Here is a 16,568-nt window from a genome sequence, read left to right as displayed (position 1 = left end):
CTTCAGCTGAGATATGTAGCATTTGCAGGTCTTCTTTGGTATTTCTAAACCAGGGAATTGTGGTTTTGGGGTTTGAATCAAAAAAGTGAAAGATTTCTTTAGTTAACTTTCTTCCGTCCATTCTTTTCAGATGACCGTAAAATCGTGCCCGTCTTTTTCTGATTGTGTCGGTAATTTTCTCTATTTTGCTGTAGACTTCCTTGTTGGATCTCTTTTGATGGATTCCATTTCTGTACTTTGATCCCAAGATTCCTCTCACAATTTTGCGTTCTCTTTTCTCCAGTTCTTCAAGGAGTCCTTTCTTGGCATTTAGAGACAGGGTTTCGGCTGCATATAGAACTACTGGCTTCAGAACTGTTTCATAGTGACGAATCTTGGTGTTTTGGGAAAGGCATTTTTTGTTGTAGATTGTGCGGGATGTTTGGTAGGCTATTTCCAGTTTGCGTACTCGCTCCGGAAGTGCTTCTTTGTCCAGTCCATTTTTCATGATGATCTCACCCAGGTATTTGAATTTTTCTACTCGGGTGATGTCCCCGTATTTTGTATGGAGTTTTGGTGGAGCCTCTTTGATGTAAGTCATTACTTCTGTTTTCTCAAACGATATTTGCAAACCAGTTTGTTCGGCAATTTCCTTTAAAATTTCAACTTGAGCTCTAGCGGTTTCTATGTCGTTTGAGAGAACAGCAATATCATCGGCAAATGCTAAGCAGTCTGTTGCGATCCTCTTGGATTTGGTTCCTATTCTCAATGGACTGTAGTTGGTTTCCTGTAATCTCACCCGCCAGGTTCTGATGATCTTTTCAAGAACACAGTTGAAGTCCACAAAGACGGACACATACTGCTTGGACCTTAGTGTACAATATCTGATGATCGTTTTGAGATTTTGGATCTGTTCAGCTGTTGAGCGACCTTTTCTGAACCCTCCTTGGTATTCACCTATTTCATGTTCGACTTGTGCTTCCAAACGCTCCAGGATGGCAAGTGATAGAATTTTGTAAGTCACAGGTAGCAAAGATATTCCTCTGTAGTTGTTGATGTTCTTCATGCTGCCTTTTTTGTGTAATGGATGGATCAAAGCTATTTTCCAATCTTCGGGTAGGGTCTCCTTGTTCCAAATTTCTTCTATTTGCTTTTGCAAGATATCAAGTGATTCCTCTGGGGCATATTTCCATAGTTCTGCTACTACTGAGTCTTCCCCCGGCGCTTTGTTATTTTTGAGACGGGCAATGTGGCGCTTGATTTCATCTCTGTCGGGTGGTCTGGAATCTGGGTACCTGAGTAAGGGTTCCTTGGTCTCAATGGCGCTTTGCGGTTTAGAGCAATTCAGTAAATTCTTGAAGTAATCTGCCAGAATGCTGCAATTTTCTTCATTTGACGTCGCCAGTGTGCCATCCGCTCGCTCAAAGCATAGAGATGGTGGTTTATAGCCAGTGAGTTTGCGTTTGAAGGCTCTGTAGTACTCTCTGCTTTCATTCTTCCTAAAGTTTTGTTCTATCTTTTCAGTGAGAGATTTTTCGTATTTACATTTCTCAGTTCTGAATACCCTAGCTGCTTGGGCACGTTGGGTTTTATAGGTTTCCCAATCATTTTCTGATTTCGTAGAGTAGTACTGTTTCCACGCATTGAGTCTTTCTTGGAGGACTGATTCGCAGGTACCATTCCACCAGGCATGCTTTTTGCTTCTCTTGATTTCTGCAACGTCTTTGGCGGCCTCAACAAGGAGACTTTTGGCGTTGTTAAAGTCACAGTCATTTGGTCTAGCCTTCTCCTGGAACTCCTCGACCCTTTGCCGAAGTTCATCATTGTCGAAGCGTGTGATCTGTTTGGTTGTCTTCCTTGTGTTTGCGGGAATTGGCTTGAATTTGATAAGAGACATATAATGATCTGAGGCCACATTGATACCTTTCTTTACCTTCACATTGATAATCTCAGGGCTGTTTCTCCTGGAGATCGCAACATGATCAATTTGGAACTCTCCGAGAGCTTGGACAGGAGAACGCCAAGTCATTTGCTTTCTGGGTAGATGGCGAAAGTGGGTCGACATGACCTGCAGGTTGTGATATTTGCAAATGGACACCAGTCTTTTGCCGTTGGGATTGGTTCTTTTGTGAGCAGGGTAATTTCCTATAACTTTCTTGTACTTCTGTTCACGACCTAGTTGGGCATTGAAGTCACCCAAAAGAAGCTTGACATGGTGTTTGGGGATTTTGTTTAATTTTTCATCCAGTAGGTCCCAGAAATTATCAACTTCGTCTGGATAAGACTTGTTCTTATCGTTTGTAGGAGCATGTGCGTTAACTAGGGCGTAGGTTTTGTTCGCGCATTTAATTGTGAGTATAGACAATCTGTCATTCACAGGTTCGAAATTTGCAACCGATTTAAGGATCTTGGTTCTAACAGCAAACGCGGTTCCAAGCATCACAGCTCCGTTGAGGATTGCTCTTTGCGCTTTGCTCTTGAAAAATCGGTAGCCTTCGGATTCAAAAATCTCTTCATCTGGGTACCTTGTTTCCTGTAGGGCCATTATGGATATCTGATTTTCGTGAAGAGCTTTGGTGAGGGTTTTCAGCTTGCCAGTTTGTGTAAGTGAATTTATGTTGAAAGTTGCTAGAAATGTTTTAGATTTTGGCCTGAGTTTTTGACTCTTCGGGGTACACCGAGACGCTCCGACTCGTCTCTTGCATGATGTCGAGTCTCCCCCAGAATTCGAACGAGACTCGTGCGCCGTGGCGTTCACGATGAGGGATTTATCCGAAGATTTACCCCCTGGGGTATGCTTCTTGAAATGTTGTGCCATCATGCTTTTTGACTTGACTTTGCTTTGGACGGGTACCCATCCTTTTACAACTAGGGTTGTTAGCCCTAGAGGTTGCCTCAAGATGTTTTCTGGCTTCTGATCATTTACCAGTCTTCGCCGTAACCCTGGCAAGGGACCAGTTTTTTTTTCACGGTGGTATTTTATTTCCCTACTACCCTCTGACTCTGCTGGCGGCAGAGCCAGCGAGCTTCCCCAATTCCAATGGGACGCGCCCGATGGAGGTAACCGGTAAATCCCCACACGGGCAATAAATTATTATATATAATAAATAACCGAAAACTCATCTTAGTCTTTTTCTTCGGGTTTTCCATTAGCACAGCCCAGACAAGAAAACAAGGGCGCTCATACACGGGGGCAAGGTGGGGCCGCGGCCCCCCTCTAGCTCTCAGAGAAAGGCAACAATGTAATGTAGCCAGGTATTTTCCTTTCAAGAAAATGATTTAAAAGTCAGTATTACGTAGAAGTGGTATTACCGTCTCCCACCAATGGATTATTCTACTGCAGAATACAAGTCGCCATTTATCTTCCAAAATATTAAAAATACTACGAAGCCCCAAGTCTAGCCCCCCGGTTCATTGCTGATCCCTAGAAATTCCTGGATCCTCATTTGGATGCCCCGGGGAATGCATGCCAGTGATGCGCGATACTCGATGTAGTGTCTGCATAATCCTGTAAAAAAGAGTCTTCAGAAACTGCCTTCGATTCATCCTGTCGACTTTACTTCGGAGAATGACGTAGCTGTTTATGCCACCAATATTTAGAAGGGAGTAGAAGGGAATTGATGGCCAACGGTTATTGACTCTTGTAACAGACTAATTGGCCTTTAACTCATCAACGACGTCTACTCCACCTTTCGTAAGGTTATAAAATGTCAACATGTCAGGTTTATTGGCATCGCCTGAAGAGGGCTGCGTCATCTCCATGCACGGACGAGTACAATAACACAACCTTGTTCTTTTTGGTAACGTATGATAATAAAACTCCCTCTTGGCCAAAACCAAACATACTGCTTTTTTCTGATCTGTTCTTTGTTTCGACGAAGGTAGGAGGAGTTTCCCATTTATTTTTCCTGACAGTACCGACCATTGTTAGTCGGTGATTGGTCAGCAGGCTCCGAGCAAGAGGAATGGATGTGTAGCAGTTGACGTGGTTACATTTCTCCCGCTTTGTGAAATTGTTACCACCAGCCTCTCAACCGACACTTTGAGCACTGGCATTCAATGAAAACTCTCCATCAGGCTGATTGCCTGCGTATACTTCCAAGTTGCCAGTATAATATGTTCTTGCATCTGCAAGGGCGTAGACATTGATGCCGTACTTCGCGGGCTTGTTAGCAATATACTGTGGAAACTGACACCTACTCCGGAACCCCTCAAGCATCTCATCTGTGGTGATGTATTCTCAAGACGAATCATTACTTTCGCAGCTGTTAACAAAACCTTCAAATATTTCTCGTATCGGAGCAAGTTTATCTTCTTTTCTCCTTTCCTTCTTGGTATGGATGTCGTCAAACCGAGTAGCTTGCAGAAGGAATTGAAATCTTTCCGACACATAGTAGTACGAAATTCTCCACCGGTTCCGTTCGTTGCCCATAAATCTCTCAGATTTCTCAGCTAAGTACAACAGTCCGATGACCTCTTTGATCTCGGCTCTGTTAGTATCGACACCATCCCTGTCCCTTTCATAATTTTTCCTTGCATGTGCGATCGAAATATGGTGTATGTAACAATCTGGTCCAGTACACCATCCGGAAAAAAGAGCATCAAAGACTCCACAGGTTGTGGTGACATTTCTAGCCCAGTTCGTAGGTCCAGGCAGGTAGGTAACAATATTACGCCGTCTGGTATGCCGATGGCCATTGTTTGACCTGCAGTGCATGTCCCATACTGCAGTTATCTTTTCCGGTATACCGAGGAATACTAAAGTGATTCATATTCAATCCATCATCTTCAGTCAGCAGATTCGTCGGTGTAGGTGTTGTGGTCACTATTCTCGACAACATTTTCTACATCGTCTGCCTCTTTTTCCGAATAAAAATCTTCGTCACCATTTTCCTCACCACCGAACAGATTTCTTTTCACTGCACCTAATTCTCTTTCTAATTGTTCATTAGGTAACTCCTCTTTTCAACTCTTTCAAGCGACCTAAGAATATTTTCTTGTTGAGTTGAATTCATCTTGGTAACAAATTATAGCACACGAGCACTCGCGCGTGGTCCAAAAGACTACAGCATTCGTTACGCAAGAGCGCGCGCGTGGTCTAAAGTACCACAGTCTAACAGTCTTCACTCCAGACAAGACTCCTGGCGACTGCGCGACTATAACAGCAGATTTGCTTGGTAATCCCCCTACCATGGATATCGTGGAGGGAGGAACCAGTCTGCCAGTCGCACGACCAAGAGCCAGAATGTGGTCTTTTCCCCGCCGCGCAAGTTAACGCGGGGTAAATAAATGACATGTTTAACTTTCAGGTAGTGATGTTAATTATAGATTTAAGAGGAAGTGTAACTCTGCAGTCATCCTCTATGAACACTAATTAGAAGGAAAAAGAAAGAGATCCGACACTTCGAAGAATGGAGGTATCGGATAAATGAAGGAAAAAGCCACGAATGGCGTGAAAATGAAAGACTGCCTACACCTCGTAAATCTAATACCTCGGGTCGGAAGAGAGCAAGAGTTGACCAAGAGAGGTCGAGTAGGAAAAATGAAAGTGACGAGCCTAACATGAATAAGAAGTAGCAATGCTGGACTCAGCTAGGGGACCCATGATCGCCAACTACGCTGTCAAGTTGTGAGACCTTGGTGGCCATTTTAGTCGCCTCTTACAACGAACAGAGGATACCATAGCTATATTCTAGAACCCCACCCACAAGGAGGTCGCGTGTGGTTAATTTCTCTAGCTCGGGGGCTGGGTGTTTGTGTTCGTCTCAATACACATCTTCATATACGTACTACACAGCACACACTATAAACTACCTCAGAAACACGCAACAGTCAATACATTCCTCCATATAGGGTTGGCGTCAGAAAAGACATCCGGTCGTAAAGCTTTGCGAATTCCATACAAAGTGCCGACCCCAGGTAATTGGGAAAAGGCCTGGAAGAAGAAGTGATGCTACAATGGGCACAATTTGTTCCTTGTTATGACGTGCTGGCAGTCGGACACGTTTATAGTACGGTATTCCAAGTGTTGCAGTCATTGTTTAAGAAAGTGCTCGTTGTACCTTTTCTTTCCAATTATGTAAAAATGGGACAGAGCTGCAAACGATTAACTTTAAATGAAAACGTTGAAGTCATAAATTGTGTACGAAAAACAAAAACTAGGATGTGTGTCTGAAAGAAGAATGTTAATTGAAATATAAACATAATCAGACGTCAACAAGGTGTCATCAAGCTGCTGCCGCTTCAAGTACAAAGTGTTGGCCTATGTATATTGTAATTGTGAACTTCTCACGGTGTGCATAATAATGGAGTAGCTTGGGATAATATGAATCATCAGAAATAATTAACCGAGTGAGTTGGCCGTGAGGTTAGGGTCGCGCAACTGTGAGATTGCATTTGGGAGACAGTGCGTTCGAACCCCACTGTCGGCAGCACTGAAGATGGGAAGGTCTAGGGTGTGGGGAGAGGGGGGGGGGGGTAGCTGAAAAAGTTGTGAATCACTGGTTTAGAATATGAAATTTCGTATTATTTTGCCTGTCTCTAGTCATCGGACAGGCTTCACACGTACTGAGTTTACGGCAGCGTCTGCTACAAAATGTCTCGAGCACCAAACAAGTACCAAGGAGAAGGATGTAGCTTCCCTGTGACACTTTGCAGTGAAGTTTAACGCGTTTGCTACCATGACGACGATGACAAACTTTTTTCTGGTCTGTGCCTAGAATCGATAGTCAGTGAAGTGTATCGTACGGATCTATAAACTATTCTACGTGTATAAACACACTCTCTCCCCATTGTTTACGCAGTACACAGAGAAAGTGTACGTCTGGCGAAAACTAGCCGGAAATACTGTATTTAGAAGCATGTTGTAAGATAAAATTAGTGATCTGGGGAAAGTTAGAATCCTCCTTGAGCAATTACACCCTTATAATGCCAGTGTGGAAGCTGAATAATAAATCAAACAGTATAGCAAGTACAGCCTATTTGAGACCTTGGTCTAGTATGACGAATGCTGTCCACCCAGATGCCTTACAGATATTGGAGGGTAGGTGGTGAGCGTTAAGAGTTCCTCAACGGTATTGCTTGACTTTCCATGACCATTGCCTCTAATGTCAGGCACCTCCTTAGTTCAGTTCACGAGCTTGAGATAATCCCGTACAGCTCTCAATCAAGAATTAAGATCCTTGGACGAGCCGGGTATCGATTATGGGACCTCTGGGTAAGAGATATAAAACACCATAAGAAGAAAAAATAACATTTGACCTTTTCACTTTACCAAGCAAGTGGCCGCGGTGCTACCAGCTTGCATTCGGGAGATAGTGGTTTCGAACTCCACCGTCGGCAGACCTGAAGATGGTTTTTCGTGGTTTCCCATTTTCACACCAGACAAATGCTAGGGCTATATCACGGTCGCTTCGTTCTCACTTCTAGCTCTTTCCTATTCCATCGTCGCGTTACAAAAATGTTGCAATGTTTGGGTTGGGAAGAATTGAGAGAAAGAAGAAGAGCTGCTCGACTAAGTGGTATGTTCCGAGCTGTCAGCGGAGAGATGGCGTGGAATGACATTAGTAGACGAATAGGTTTGAATGGCGTTTATAAAAGTAGGAAAGATCACGATATGAAGATAAAGTTGGAATTCAAGAGGACAAACTGGGGCAAATATTCATTTATGGGAAGGGGAGTTAGGGATTGGAATAACTTACCAAGGGAGATGTTCAATAAATTTCCAATTTCTTTGAAATCATTTCGGAAAAGGCTAGGAAAGCAACAGATAGGGAATCTGCCACTTGGGCGACTGCCCTAAATGCAGATCAGTATTGATTGATTGATTGATTGATTGATTGCCATAAGACGCTGTGTCGCTGCTACGTAAAGCAAATTGTATTTTTTTAAACTCATTTTCGGTTTTCATTTCATAGTTCTCATTTTTATTCCTATTAATATTTTCTTGACGGACGCGGTATGTCTGCCTTGTCATAGACCAGAGCAAAATGTAGCTTCTACACAAGTTAGCCTCATCCATGGCTGTGGCAGTATGGAAGCTGCTGAGTGTTTGAAAACAGTCCAGACCAACACAGACATTTATGATGATACCAGAATCGTTGGTGTAATTACTAACTGGCTTGATATAAGGCAGTTTAGTTTTAGAAAAGGTTATTCCAGTGAGGTCCAACTTGTAGGATTTCAGCAAGGTTATGCTCCATGGGCTCTGAACTGTGGATTGTGGGTTGGCAACCACAGGTCCCTCAGCTGAGTCCTGGCATTGCTTCCATTTGTGCCAGGCTCCTCAGTTTCATCTATCCTATCGACCTCCCTTGGTCAACTCTTGTTCTTTTCAGACCCCGACGGTATTACGTATGGAGGCCTAGGGAGTCTTTCATTTTCACGCCCTTCGTGGCCCTTGTCTTCCTTAGGCCGATACCTTTATTTTTCGAAGTGTCGGACCCCTTCCATTTCTTCTCTTCGATTAGTTATATAGAGGATGGTTGCCCAGTTGCACTTCCTCTTAAAGCAATAAAAAAAACAATAATCACCACCACCACCACTTTCAGCAAGGTTAGCAGATATTTTAGATTCAGGAGGTCAAATGGACTGTATCGCTATTCACCTATCCATGGTTTCTGATAGGGTAAATCATGGGAGATTACTGACCTAAATGAGGGCTATTGGACTAGACAAAAAAGTGGTTAAATGGATGGCTAAATTTCTAGAAAATAGAACTCGGAGAATACAGTAAGTGAAGCAGTATCTGTTCGCGTAATGACTTGAGTCGAGGTCCCGCAAGGCAGTATTATTATTTTCTCCGCTTAGAGTTTTCAAAATAAATCCATTTTTCGTCACCCGTCACAATTAGTTACAGAAATTATTTTCTTTCGTGGCGTTGAAGCAGCGTTTCACAAGTGCCTTTGCAATTTTCCACTTGCCGTTCATTCAAATCGTGTGGAACCCATTTACTGAGTTTACTGATCTTCCCCATTGCTCGTAAACGTTTGCTGATTGTTTCTTGTGACACATTTGATGATGATGCTTGTTGTTTAAAGGGGCCTAACATCTAAGGTCATCGGCCCTGTGACACTTTTAATGCTTCTGCTAATTGCTGTTGAGTTCAAGTTGGGCATCATCCAGTAACGCCTGCAATTGCTCGTCTTCGCACTGTTGTGGTCAACCAGAGCGCGCACTGTCTTTCACATTGAAATCACCACGTTAAAGTTGTTGAAACGATGTCTCACATCTTCTAATGGGGCGCGTTCACCATTAGTTTCTACCAGCAAACGATGACTTTCCCCAGCCCTTTACTTTTGATTAAATAAGAAAAGCAATGCGTGCCATAAATGTTCTTTTTCACGCACAAACGTCGACATCATCACTGAACGATACAACAGAGACGCTGGTGTATGGCGGTCTCAACATGTGTGTGCTGGTAGGTTAATGTCAGACGAACAAACTGACGTATGTGTCAACTTCATACGCTGCTTACTGTTCGCTGGCGCCATCTCTTAGTGAAACCGGAAAGACGTTGCATACACTGGTACTCAGTGATAAAATTAAAAATGAATATTTAAAAACTAAGCTTCAGCAGCAACTGAATATTTCTGAGATGACAGATGTAGCAAATTTATAATGCACGTACCTCCTAGTCTTCAATAAAATAGTATAATATTCTTAGAAAACAACTGTGTATTGAATAGAGCAACAATTTAACGTTACAATTTCACTACCTGGCGAGAGTATAAGCTTTGAATGAAAGGCGTTGTGGAATAAAACTTTCTTTCTTTCTTTCTTTCTTTCTTTCTTTCTTTCTTTCTTTCTTAATCTATTTACCCTCCAGGGTTGGTTTTTCTCTCGGACTCAGAGAGGGATCTCTCTTCTACCACCTCAAGGACAGTGTCGGGGGATACATCTGGGGAGGAGGACCAGTACCTCGCCCAGGCGACCTCACCTGCTATGCTGAACAGGAGCCTGGTGTTGGGGATGGGACGATTGGAAGGGATAGACAAGGAAGAGGGAAGGAAGCGGCCGCGGCCGTAAGTTAGGTGCCATCCCGGCATTTGCCTGGAGGAGAAGTGGTAAACCACGGAAAACCACTTCCAGGATGGCTGAGGTGGGAATCGAGCCCCCTTCTACTCAGTTGACCTCTCGAGGCTGAGTTGGCCCCGTTCCAGCCCCCGTACCACTTTTCAAATTTCGTGGCAGAGCCGGGAATCGAAACCGGGCCTCCGGGGGTGGCAGCTAATCTCGCTAACCACTACACCACAGAGGCCGACAGAATAAAACTGTGACTGGTAATTATTTCATAAGGAATAAATTACCTGTAATTACCAAGACTGTCACACTTAACTTGCATAAGCAATTCTCCCAACCACGAACCTACAGCTGTAATGGGAACGGAACAAGATGAAGGAAAACTGAGCATGAAGTAACTTACACAGTTTGTGTTTTAGATTTATACACCTACGCAAATTTATTCAAAACCTAAGGAATATATGGATACGCACACACATGCATTCAATCCCACTGAGAAGTATATTAGCAATTAGGAGTCAAGGCGCTATGTTCACACTAAAAACACATATTCACGAAATCCTGTCTGTGTGACACGTGAAGACTTAGTATAGAGGAAGATATCAATCATGGTCATCACACAAACTCACTACCGAAAATTGTCGTGGGTGCAAGTTAAAAAACAATGGCATATTTCATTATTGAAAGAACATCATCAGATTCTATCAAATCACACTCAAATATTTAGAAATGTATAAACATTTAGTTTGAAAAGTGGTACGAGGGCTGGAACGGGGTCCATTCAGCCTTGGGAGGTCAGCTGAGTATAGGGGGTTCGATTCCCACCTCAGCCATCCTCGAAGTGGTTTCCCGTGGTTTCTCACTTCTCCGCCAGGCAAATGCCAGGATGGTACCTAACTTAAGGCTACGGCCGAAACTTTGTTCTGCTTCCTTCCCTCTTTCTTGCCTGTTCCTTCCAATCTTCCCATCCCTCCGCAAGGCTCCGGTTCAGCATAGCAGGTGAAGCCGCCTGGGCGAGATACTGGTCCCAGCTGTACCCCCGACCCAAAGTCTCTCGCTCCAGGACACTGCCCCTGATGCGGTCGAGGTGGGATCCCTCGCTGAGTCCGAGGGAAAAGCCGAGTCTGGAGGGTAAGCAGGTTAAGAAAGAAAGAAAGAAAGAATATACCCTACTATAACAAACATACTGTACGTGACCTAAATAAGATATAATTGTTTTAATATAGTAATAAAAGCGGTAGTTGGCCTAATTTCATTCTTTCTTTACCCGTTCACCGTCGAGGCTCGGCTTTTCTCTCGGATTCAGCGAGGGATCCAACCTCTACCGTCTCAAGGGCAGTGTCCTGGAGCTTCAGACTCTGGGTCGGGGAGATACAACGGGGAAGGAGGACGAGTACCTTGGCCAGGCGGTCTCACTTGCTATGCTCAACAGGGGCCTTGTGGCACAAGGAAGAGCGAAGGAAGCGGCCGAGGCCTTAAGATAGGGCAAGTGGGAAATCACGGAAAACCACTTCGGGGATGGCTGAGGAGGGAATCGAGCCCGTCCTCCTCCCCTCTACACAGTTCACCTCCCGAAGGTGAGTGGACCCCGTTCCAGAGACTTCGTACCACTTTTGAAAATATCCTAGCAGAGTTGGGAATCTAATCGGGGCCTCCGGGGGTGGCAGCTAATCACACCAACCACTACACCACAGAGGCGGGCCGATACATTAATTACGGTATTTTTTCTGCATTGTGCCTAAAATTCAAATTCGTGGTACTTATACTTGAGGAATGGACTTGTTTAGCTCCTTCTCTCCATTACCCAGTATCTCAATGACATCGTCATTGAGTATGGAGTATGGATGCTGAGCACTGGAGTTCGAGCCTCAGTAGGGCAGATAATTTTTACTGAATAGTAAATGAAGACTTTCTGTGACAGAATACCAAGGAAGTGAAAGGTGCAGAGCCACCAGTAAGAACAGCTGAGTAGAAGGTGTCATGGCGGCGAAATGGATGGCTTTAGAAACTTAGAACGAAATATGTGAAATATGGTGGATGAGAAAATATGAACTAAGAATATCTGAAAAACGATAATGTCAAGGAAATGGTGCAGAAGAAATACTATATGAGTAAGGGAAGTTGTTCAAGTGTTGAATTGAAAATTGTGATAGCGCCTGTGAGGTAGGGAACCCACACAGCAGGGATCAACGACCTACGTTTAAACAAACTGACATTGAGTCCTCCTTGTATTTTAGACAGCTGGGGTAATGGCTCCGGTTTCCCCTCTGAGGTCGGCCGACCGCTGCCTTCGACGTGTTCCCACCCACCAGCCCGCTTTTCGCCATACATTGAGTAAGAGACCAGAAACCCACGATTTGGTTCTGGTTACTTATTGACTGCAAGCGTTAATTTTTATCCAGTTACTCGGCAGTGTATATAATTATGAGCATGACACTATAGAAGTCAGTAGCGTAGCCAGGATCGACCGATTGGGTGGGGGTGGGGGGTTATAGTTACAAAATTGTGATAGAGCATAATGCAGGTGCTTGTGAGTGTGTGGTGTGCGCATGCGTGAATGTCTTTATAAGGACACTGATACAAGTGAATTGTGTTTAGATTCGGATTGGAATAGACTAAAAATCTTACATTAAAATACAGAACAACAATATGATCAAGGTCTACAGTTTTACGGCGAATGGTATGTTCAGATTACAATATACAATCCAACTTTCGATGCTTCTTAGAAAATAGATTCAAGAGATCTGATGGTTTTACAGTTATGTCTCTGTGAATATTCAAATGAGCCAACACTTTGAATTGACTGCCACATGTTTATTGTCAGTTTCCGTTTATTTTCTTTTGTAAAACTTCCACTGGCGGGGGGGGGGGGTCTAACCACCAGTACTCCTCCTTGGCAACGCCACTGGACTTAGTTAAGGTACAGCCGCAACATTTTCCTGGCGTGAAAATGGGAAACCACGGAAAAACTCACTATCTCCCGAATGCAAGTTGATAGCTACGTGACAGAAACCGCGTGGTCTTAATCTTTTCAAGAACTCCTCGAGTAGCCGGGCATTGCTTCCTTGAGCACCGATCGTGAGGCCAATGATGCTTATACACTAGCCTCAAGCTTGCGTTTGTCTTTGTAGTAAGGTACTGTGGTTTCATAGATTCATATTTTCTCAAGATCAACCTCTTCAGGTCGGATCGGTTAGTAGCCTCCTGATGTGTGGGGTCGATAGCGATGATGTCTATTCGTCTGTCGCCGCCATCAGTGGAGAGACCATGCACCTCTACAGACAGGGTCTCTGTTATAAACCCAGACCGAGCGCACGGTGTTCGTACTCTGCGCTACAGCAGGCTGTCTCAGCCCAACTTATGTCGCGCGGGCCGCTCTGCTGCGTATATACAATCTTATATGAAATCTTACCTTATAAAAGATACTGGAAGTGTCATCCTTTATTATGAGGGACTTCAGAAACACCATTAGGATTTCTGCACACCAATAGTGGGAGTTACGACTGTTCACACGACCATTCAGATGAAACCAGGCCTCATCCGAAAAGAACACAAGCTGCGGGTCGAATAAACGATCATTCAATGATGCAAGATACCACTCATAATATCTCACTCTTGTGGCTGAATCACCAGCTTTTAAACAGTGGGCCCGTGTAAACCTGTACGGTTTGATGTGTAACAGCTTTGTAGCTCCGTGCGCATAAGAAACCGAAAACCCTACTTGTGCTAATTTTGTGAGTGATTTATTCGGTGAGCATTCAAGATTCGCAACAATGTCGTCTACCCTTTTCTCTGTTAAAACTGTTCGTGGGCTGATGACCTAGATATTAGGCCCCTTTAAACAACAAGCAACAACAAAACTGTTCGTGTGCGCGCATGTTTTGTATTGAGCACTGAGCCGGTAGTTTCAAATTTATTTACAATTACGTGAATCTGTGCTCGTGAAGGTAATTAGAAATTGCTGAACAAATGCATTGCGTACCCTTCGACCCAACTCGTACTTAAAATAACTTACATGCGAAAATACGGTGTTGCAATGAAAACTGTCCCACCATGTTAACAGCTGAGATTCACATTGGCTATTCATGCCAGGTCGAACACGTGCACGCTCCGTGCAAGGTCAAGAACTATGCGCACGCCTCCCGTACAACTACTTATACTGGACTTAACTAAAGTTGGCGTCTGACAGGTAAGGTTGGAGGGAGGAGCACTGCACGTGCCATTTCATGATATTGCCACATTCCAGCATTCCTTTCTACATGCTCTTACCCCTCGCTTCCGGCTCACTTGTTCTCTCCTTCATTCTGACCGCTGTGATCTGTTGTGGACTACTGTGTAGAGATGAGAAGAATGCAAGAATGAGGAATGTGGCCTGCAAGCACGAACTTCCCGTTCTGCCCAGACAGATCGGCTCTTATCTGCTCTTATCTACAACACGAAAACATAGACTCACACTTTGCAGTTTGCTGGATTACAACTGACAAGAGCGAAGAGCTGCTAGTAGAAGATAATGTAAAGTCGCCTGGGTAGTAGCGGAGTTGCTATGGTAACCATTGCGTCACTGGCTTTGCTGGTGAAAACCCCTTCGCCCCGTGCCTCAACTGGCACGTGCATTCTTCTGATCTCCCAACAGTACCTGACCAGGCGGTGTCGTCCCATTTACGATCACTCTTATACAAACAATCAGGTTATTATCAGTGACAGTGATAGGTTTGGCAACTGAGCTGCCCTGAAGTTTTATCTCCATGGCAACCGCAGTCGCCCCACCCTCGTTTCCATGGCAACCACACAGCCACTCCCTTTATCCCGCCTCGGCAGGCAGTAAACGGACCTCCCTCTAAGAAATGTCACATACCAACTCTTATTATTAGCAGTATAGGTCTCCGTGAGTAAAATTCCCCCTGTGGGTGGGGGCGGTAGAATAACACCCACGGTATCCCCTGCCTGTCGTAAGAGGCTACTGAAAGGGGCCTCAGGGGCTCTGAACTTCGGAGCGTGGGTTGGCGACCATGGGGCTCTCAGCTGAGTCCTGGCATTGCTTCCACTTACTTGTGCCTGGCTCCTCACTTTCATCGATCCTTTCCGACCTCCCTTGGTCAACTCTTGTTCTTTTCCGACCCCGACGCTATTAGGTTTGCGAGGGCTAGGGAGTCTTTCATTTTCACGCCCTTCGTGGCCCTTGTCTTCCTTTGGCCGATATCTTCATTTTTGGAATTGTCGGATCCCTTCCATTTTTCTCTCTGATTAGTGTTATATAGAGGATGGTTGCCTAGTTGTACTTCCTCTTAAAACAATAATCACCACCACCACCTTGAGTAAAAACGCCGCTGGACGGTCTGAGTTTATACAAGATACCCTGTAGTTGCGTAGCTGTTCAGTCTTAGACCGTCGGCAATCAGCAATGTGATGGCAGTATGGCATGTGTTGTGCAACAGTTCACCACATGGACAGGATCCCAGGACATGCGCAAGTGTTTCTATCTCTGTGTGACAGCGTCGACAGAGATCTGCCCGGTACAGAGCGTATGGCTGACATATTTGCAGTCATATTGATCGCTTCTCTCCAATCACTGCATTTCAAGTCCTTGTGGTACCTAAACAATTTGATAGTTGATGTATGTTGCTTTAAAACGATTACTACCTTTCCTTTCTTTTTTCTTTCTTCTTCCTTAATCAGTTTACCCTGCAGAGTTGGTCTTTCCCTCGGACTCAGCGAGGGATCCCACTTCTACCGCCTCAAGGGCAGTGTCCTGGAGCATAAGACTTTGAGTTGAGATGAAAGTGGGAAGGAGGATCAGTACCTCGCCTAGGCGGCCTCACCTGCTATGCTGAACAGGGGCCTTGTGGGAGGATGCGAAGATTGGAAAGGATATACAAGGAAGAGGGAAGGGAGCGGCCGGAAAACCATTTCCAGGATTGCTGAGGTGGGAATCGAAGCCCCCTCCTCTACTTAGTTGACCTCCCGAGGCTGAGTGAACCCCGTTTCAGACCTCATACCACTTTTCAAATTTCGTGGCAGAGCCGGGAATCGAACCCGGGCTCTCGGGGACTGGCAGCTAATCGCACTAACCACTACATCACAGAGGCCCCTTTCCTTTATGAGGCTTATTACTCCAGTTCTCGAACGTCTTGAGTTTTAGCTCTCATCTTACTTTTCTTGTGTTAAGCCAACCGCGACGCTTCGCCAGAATTCTTTCACAATGTGTAATATCTGTCAGAAGTTTCTTGAGGGAAATTCCTAGATGTACTGAGGATGATTGTGATTATCTGCAAGCTGAAGAATCTTGCATGTATCGATATGTTGCAGGAAGACTTCCTAGACAGTATAAAATGGACCCAAGTCTTTAAATGTTGTGTCCGCATATACTTATTTGATGATTGTTTGCATGAAGGAGCTATACCAAATGAATGGAGAGTTGCTATAGTAGCCCCTGTGTATAAAGGAAAGGGTGATAAAAAAGCTAAAAATTACAGGCCAGTCGTTTTGGCATGCATTGCATATAAGCTTTGGGAAAGCATTCTTTTTGATTACATTAGACATGCTTGCGAAATTAATAACTGGTTCGATAG

The sequence above is a fragment of the Anabrus simplex genome, chromosome 1 (assembly GCF_040414725.1).
Source record: "Anabrus simplex isolate iqAnaSimp1 chromosome 1, ASM4041472v1, whole genome shotgun sequence".
Lineage (NCBI taxonomy): Eukaryota > Metazoa > Arthropoda > Insecta > Orthoptera > Tettigoniidae > Anabrus > Anabrus simplex.
Note: the sequence above shows the minus strand (reverse complement) of the source record.